Consider the following 7,273-nt stretch of genomic DNA (forward strand, 5'->3'; position numbering starts at 1 on the left):
TCTGAAGACTTACCTAAAAACTCGTTTAAATCGAAGTCGTTGATGTTGTTTCCGGACATTGTTGATCTTTAGGCTTAAATCGAAAGGTCAGTATGAGTCTGTCGAGCTGAAGACCAGACCTTCATACTTATACTGATGGCCAGATGCCGGATCTGCTTGTAAGGCATTGTTCTTTTTTTAATAGCGATGCTTTGTTTGGTATTAAACAAGTCACAAACTACTCAGAACAGCGTTTATCCCCGCAAAAGAGATATTTGGGTTTATTTTACAAAGCTTATAAATTATATAGTTTAAAAGTATTCTGAATGTTTTGATACCACATGCCATACCTACGTTTGTCTGAGCCCACCCCCACCCTCCATGGTGTGAGTGATTTAGCCTTGAGTGTTGTGATCTATTTAGCATTGAGTGATCAGTTGTTTTTATTTTTTAAATGATTCCTTATCATCAGGGATTGAGACTGCTAAAATACCTTAAAAACATATCCTTATCTTAAGTCTAACTCTTATGAGCTTTAAGACCCTAGAATGTATTTAAGTAAAACGAATGAACACATTATGTGTGAGATAAAATATAACCACAGCTTTTTTTTTTTTTTTTTTTTACAAAAACAATTAACCTATACACACAAACACCCCCACACACACACACCCTCTTTTTTAATTTTATTTTTAATTAAATTTGAGGGGAGAGACAGAGCCATATACATTGTGGATAACATAAGTACCCTATGCAAAACAGGCATTGTTAGGACCTGTGACCATTACAGACAACAGAACTTGTTGATCTTATAAAATGATTGGGCGAGAGAGAGAGAGAGAGAGAGAGAGAGACAGACAGAGACAGAGACAGTGTGGATAACATAAGTACCCTATGCAAAACAGGCATTGTTAGGACCTGTGACCATTACAGACAACAGAACTTGTTGATCTTATAAAATGATTGGGCGAGAGAGAGAGAGAGAGAGAGAGACAGACAGAGACAGAGACAGTGTGGATAACATAAGTACCCTATGCAAAACAGGCATTGTTAGGACCTGGGACCATTACAGACAACAGAACTTGTTGATCTTATAAAATGCTTGGGCGAGAGAGAGAGAGAGAGAGAGAGACAGACAGAGACAGAGACAGTGTGAATATGATAAACGCACTATTCAAAATGGCATTGTTAAGACCTGGGACCATTACAGACAACAGAACTTGTTGATCTTATAAAATGCTTGGGCGAGAGAGAGAGAGAGAGAGACAGATAGAGACAGAGACAGTGTGAATATGATAAACGCACTATTCAAAACAGGCATTGTTAAGACCTGGGACCATTACAGACAACAGAACTTGTTGATCTTATAACGGTTTAGATTTACTAAACCATTACATGTATATTTAAAAAAGACCCCCAACCACTACAGGAAGAGCCGACCCATTCACACTCTACAGTTGACCAACAAGAACAACAAGAACAACCGGTTATGGGCGGCCTTGTTGTTCAGGGTTTTATGGGTGTACACTTTCTGACGGATATGACGTAGGAATAATTAAGGAAATAACTACCTAAAATCACGCCCCCCAATTATGACGTAGGAATATTAATAAGCTTAGGGCATACGTCATAACAAAATAGGCCGCGCCCAAAAAACCCTACTATCTACTCACATCCTAACGTGAAGGAACCCTAGCCCGGGTTTTCCTCTTGGGTGTTTTCTCGTGGATACAGTCGGACATGCTGAGACCCAGAATCACTTCACACGTGTAAAGAGAAAAATATCTATTTTACTAAAGAATCAGTCTGGCTTAAATACAAATCTTTTGGAGGACTTGAAAAAACAGTTGAAGACCCCCCCCCCCCACCCACTTGTACATTCCTCTGGTGTCCTGTTAGCTCCGCCCCCACATATTTAAATTCTTCAAACCAGACTCTAACGTGATAGACTATTCCTTCAGTGCCCTGTCAACTCCACCCCCAAATATACTAATTCTTCACCAATCCGAGGTTACTAAAGACGTAGACATATCCTCGCCACCCCCACTTGCTCAAAAAGCTCCAGACTGACATAACCCTTGTCCATTTGAAAGAGGTAACTGCTTTGGCCCTGTTGAAGAGACAGCCTCGCGGATCTCGCTTAAGTAGAAGTATCTATGTTACTAAAGAATCGGGAGGGCTTTAAAAAAACTCTTTTGGAGCTTCACTCGCGTAGGGAAAAATAGCTATTCTACTAAATAAATCGGGAGGACTTAAATACAACTCTTTTGGAGCTTCACTAACTTAGGGAAAAATATCTATGTTTTCTAAAAAATCTGAAGGGTATACATAGTGCTCTTTTGGAGCTTCACACGTACAGAGACAAATAGCTATTTTACTAAAGAATTAGTGTGGCTTGAAAACAAATCTTGTGCAGGGTTAGAAAAACAGTTGAAGAACCCCACCACCCTGCACATTCCCTCGGAATCCATCAATATGGTAATTATTCTGTGATGCGGTACAAGCACCCCCCACCCCATAGGAAGGACCCCCACCCCTTAGGAAGGCCCCCCCCCAAGATCAACTCAAGTTCAGGTCAAAGGTCAAATCCCCCGCAGCCCCCCCTTTCGAAAAAGTGCCTTATATTACTACTCATGTTCTCTGGTGTCCAGCTCTGTTTTGGTTTTCTCGGCCAGGGTATTTTCAACTCCTGAGAGGTCTGGACAGGCTCCCCATGGCTTGTTGGTCTAGGGGTATGATTCTCACTTTGGGTGCTCTCTGTGGGAGCCTGGGTCCTCTGCGTAAATAGAGGGCTTTTGACCTCAGATGCTGTTGCCAGTGTTTTCTTCTCTTTGAAACAAATGCGTATTATACAAGGTTTTTGTTGTTGTTGTTGTTGTTGTTGAGGAGGAGGAGCACATGTAGTGTATTGTGGAGAAGAGGGAAGAAATGTGGTTTTCCGGCTTGTTATGGAGACCTTTGCTGAACGTGTACACCTGAGCAGCACCGAAGGAGAGGCATTCTTTTGAGTTGTTTGCGGTCCTGCTGGACCATGCTCTCCGTGCTGTCTCACTGGGGGAGCGGTTACCGTTCTAGATAGACACGTCAGCGTCACAGTCCATGGTATTTGCCAAAGAGCGTAGGTTTCCAGGTCTGCCTCAAGCAGGTACGCCCTTGCCAAGGAGAAGTTGTGAAGCTGCTCCTTCAGTTGGCTCTTTGCCGTAGGGGTATGATTGTCACTTGTTGTTCTCTCCCTCAGAGGGAGGTAGAACAGCTATGTGCGGTGCCAGAGCTGCTGATAGCATGTTCTCCGGTGTCCCGCTCCGTTTTCGGTGCCTCGCTGCGCGCCGCTCTAGGCCAGGGTATTCTCAACTCTTTTGAGTTGTTTGCGGTCCTGCTGGACCATGCTCTCCGTGTTGTCTCACTGGGGGAGCGGTTACCGTTCTGGAAAGACACGTCAGCGTCACAGTCCATGGTATTAGTCAAAGAGCGTAGGTTTCCCGGTCTGCCTCAAGCAGGTACGCCCTTGCCAAGGAGAGGTTGTGCAGCCGCTCCTTCTGTTTTCTCGTTGGCGTAGGGATATGATTGTCGCTTGTTGTTCTCTCCCTGAGAGGGAGGTAGAACAGCTATGTGCGTTGCCAGAGCTGCTGATAGCATTTTCTCCGGTGTCCCGCTCCGTTTTGGTTTTCGGTGGCTTTCTGCGCTCCGCTCTCGGCCAGAATATTCTCAACTCTTGAGAGATCCAGTTGATTTTCAACTCCCGAGAGGTCCGAACAGGCTCCCCGTGGCTTGTTGGTTTAGGGTTATGATTCTCGCTTTGGGTGCGAGAGATCCTGGGTTCAACTCCCAGACAAGCATGTCTGGCCTGCCCGTTCTCAGTTCTGCAGTCCCTGGAAAGGTCGCTTTCTGTGGAAGCCTGGGTCCTCTGCGTAAATGTAGGGCTTTTTACCTCAGATGCTTCTTGCCAGTGTTTTCATTTCTTTGAAACAAATGCGTATTATACAAGGTTTTTGTGGTTGTTGTTGTTGTTGTTGTTGTTTTTGAGGAGGAGGAGCACATGTAGTGTATTGTGGAGGAGAGGGAAGAAATGTGGTTTTCCGGCTTGTTATGGAGACCTTTGCTGAACGTGTACACCTGAGCTGCACCGAAGGAGAGGCATTCTTCTGAGTTGTTTGCGGTCCTGCTGGACCATGCTCTCCGTGTTGTCTCACTGGGGGAGCGGTTACCGTTCTGGATAGACACGTCAGCACCACAGTCCATGGTATTTGTCAAAGAGCGAAGTTTTCCCAGTCTGCCTCAAGCAGGTACGCCCTTGCCAAGGAGGGCTTGTAACGTCACTGCTTTGGTTGGCTCGTTGGTCTAGGGGTATGATTCTCGCTTAGGGTGCGAGAGGTCCCAGGTTTAACTCCCGGAGAAGCCCCAGGGTGCAAAGCTGTGTGGTGTTGGAGTCTTCTGGGGGTTGTTTCCCTCTCTCCCTCAGAGGGACTTAGAACAGCTAAGTGCGGTGCCAGAGCTGCTGATAGCATGTTCTCCGGTGTCCCGCTCTGTTTTGGTTTTCGGTGCCTCGCTGCGTGCCGCTCTCGTCCAGGGTATTCTCAACTCTTTTGAGTTGTTTGCGATCCTGCCGGACCATGCTCTCCCTGCTGTCTCACACGGGGAGGAGTTACTGCTCTGGAAAGACACGTCAGCGCCACAGTCCATGGTATTAGTCAAAGAGCGTAGGTTTCCCGGTCTGCCTCAATCAGGTACGCCCTTGCCAAGGAGAGGTTGTGAAGCCGCTCCTTCAGTTGGCTTGTTGTTCTCTCCCTCAGAGGGAGGTAGAACAGATATGTGCGTTGCCAGAGCTGCTTATAGCATGTTCTCCGGTGTCCCGCTCTGTTTTTGGTGCCATCGCTGCGAGTCCAATCTTGCTGCTTCTTGAATTCCTCAGCAAACACAGATGAAACGTTCAAACAATCTTTTCATTTTCATTCGATTCACTTTGCATTTTACAAAAGAGGCAAAATGTGGAAGTATCTGAACCAGCTTCAACCGGACATTGGGTCATGCGTGGGTTTAAAGTTACGACATGAAAATCAATGAAACGGACTTCCCAGTGCTTTGAGAGTGTAGAAATGACAGTTTGAGTATTTTTTTGGCAAGAGATACAAGGTTTGGGAGCAGCCTCTCGCCGGTGGGGATGTAGTTCAGTGGTAGAGTGCATGTATGAGGTACCCGCGTTCAATCCTTGGCATCTCCAGGCCGTCTTTTAAGTTAGGAAGTAGTGAAGAAATCGGTAGCCTGGGATTAATCACTCGTTCTCGTTTAGGGCTTATACGCACTCTGTGCCGTTATTCTCAGAGACATGTGTATGCATGCTAAGTGAAAAGTGAAAGAAACGACGAGATGGCAAGCACCCACAGCTGGTCCAATTGGAGTGCCCTCGAAAGGCTAGAGCATTTTGTTTTTGGCAACGTGAACCTCTCGAGCTTCACGTTGACGCGCATACGATCTAAAACCCACGTCTTGTCCACGTCTGTAGGTGAAGTCATAGACAGACAATTGTCAAAGCTAGGGAATTATTGGGCACTGATGCCAGGTGTGATACCTATGAGGTACACGGACTAACAGCGAGCTATAGGCTCTGCTATGCTGAGTGATGCTTCGTGGATAGAGTGACTATCTCGCTAGTAGTAGTAGGGGTAATTGAAAGCATTCCAATTGGAGTGCCCTCGAAAGACTAGAGCGTTTTGTTTACGGCACCGTGAACCTCTCGAGCTTCATGTTGACGCACATACGATCTAAAACCCACGTCTCGTCCATGTCTGTAGGTGAAGTCATAGACAGACAGTTGTCAAAGCTAGGGAATTATTGGGCACTGATGCCAGGTGTGATACCTATGAGGTACACGGACTAACAGCGAACTATAGGCTCTGCTATGCTGAGTGTTGCTTCGTGGATACAGCGACTATCTCGTTAGTAGTAGTAGCGGTTAATGAAAGCATTCCAATTGGAGTGCCCTCGAAAGGCTAGAGCGTTTTGTTTACGGCACCATGAACCTCTCGAGTTTCATGTTGACGCACATACGATCTAAAACCTAAAACCCACTTTTTGTCCACGTCTGTAGGTGCAGTCATAGACAGACAGTTGTCAAAGCTAGGGAATTATTGGGCACTGATGCCAGGTGTGATACATATGAGGTACACGGACTAACAGCGAGCTATAGGCTTTGCTATGCTGAGTGTTGCTTCGTGGATAGAGCGACTATCTTGCTAGTAGTAGTAATCAAAGCATTCCACTGCCTAACCCAACAGAACACACACAAACTTTGGACATCAGCATACTTTGAACACCACTGTTTCACGGGCCATTCTTTTGGCATTAGACCTCGTGGCGCAACGGTAGTGCATTTGACTCCAGATCAGAAGGGTGCGTGTTCGCCCAACACTAGAGTTGCATTAAAAAGTCCACAAGCGGCAACGTTAATTCTCAAAGCAACTAAATGTCACTGATTTTGCCAGACTCACACTTCTCATTAGGAACAAAGGGATCTACGTAGCCATGCACTGTGAACTATTGCTGCCACCTGTCCACTGCAAATGTGCAACTAAAGGTATCTGTTTTGCGTTTGCCGGGAATCGAACCCAGGTCAACTGCTTGGAAGGCAGCTATGCTTGCCACTATACCACCAACGCTACCGTTGACATCATATTTCCATTTGGCAAAGCATAGATGTTTGCGAAAGCAACCGTTGGATGCACTATCCTGTTCATGCTATGCTGAGTGTTGCTTCGTGGATAGAGTGTGGGGAAAAAAGTGAGGGGAAACACAGCATGTCAGGTGCACCAGCCGGGAATCGAACCCGAGTCACAAGAATGGGAATCTTGTATGATGCCACTACACCACTGGCACTGCTGCGAAGTAGTGATTTTCAGGCTTTCCACTGGAGTGACAGTGATTCCAAAACCTGTCTCCATCGCTGCGAGTCCAATCTTGCTGCATCTTGAATTCCTCAGCAACACAGTTGAAACGTTCAAACAATCTTTTCATTTTCATTCGATTCACTTTGCATTTTACAAAAGAAGCAAAACGTGGAAGTAACTGAACCAGCTTTATCCGGACATTGGGTCATGCGTGGGTTTAAAGTTACGACATGAAAATCAATGAAACAGACTTCCAAGTGCTTTGAGAGTGTAGAAATGACAGTTTGAGCCCCAGGGCGCGAAGCTGTGTGGTGTCGTGGATGGCAGCAGGAGTCTTTTTGGGGTTGTTTCCCTCTCTCCCTCAGAGGGAGGTAGAACAGCTATGTGCGGTGCCAGAGCTGCTGATAGCATGT

General features: G+C 46.0%; 2 non-coding genes across 2 annotated transcripts; both read right to left on the reverse strand.

The window, feature by feature from the left end:
* Positions 1-6,560: 6,560 nt before the first annotated feature.
* trnag-ucc (transfer RNA glycine (anticodon UCC)) lies at positions 6,561-6,632 on the reverse strand. Its single transcript has one exon. It is a non-coding gene; the product is annotated as a tRNA-Gly (tRNA).
* Positions 6,633-6,778: 146 nt separating this feature from the next.
* Positions 6,779-6,849, reverse strand: trnag-ccc (transfer RNA glycine (anticodon CCC)). The gene has a single exon. It is a non-coding gene; the product is annotated as a tRNA-Gly (tRNA).
* Between the last annotated feature and the right edge of the window lie 424 nt (positions 6,850-7,273).

The sequence above is a fragment of the Amia ocellicauda genome, chromosome 16 (assembly GCF_036373705.1).
Source record: "Amia ocellicauda isolate fAmiCal2 chromosome 16, fAmiCal2.hap1, whole genome shotgun sequence".
Lineage (NCBI taxonomy): Eukaryota > Metazoa > Chordata > Actinopteri > Amiiformes > Amiidae > Amia > Amia ocellicauda.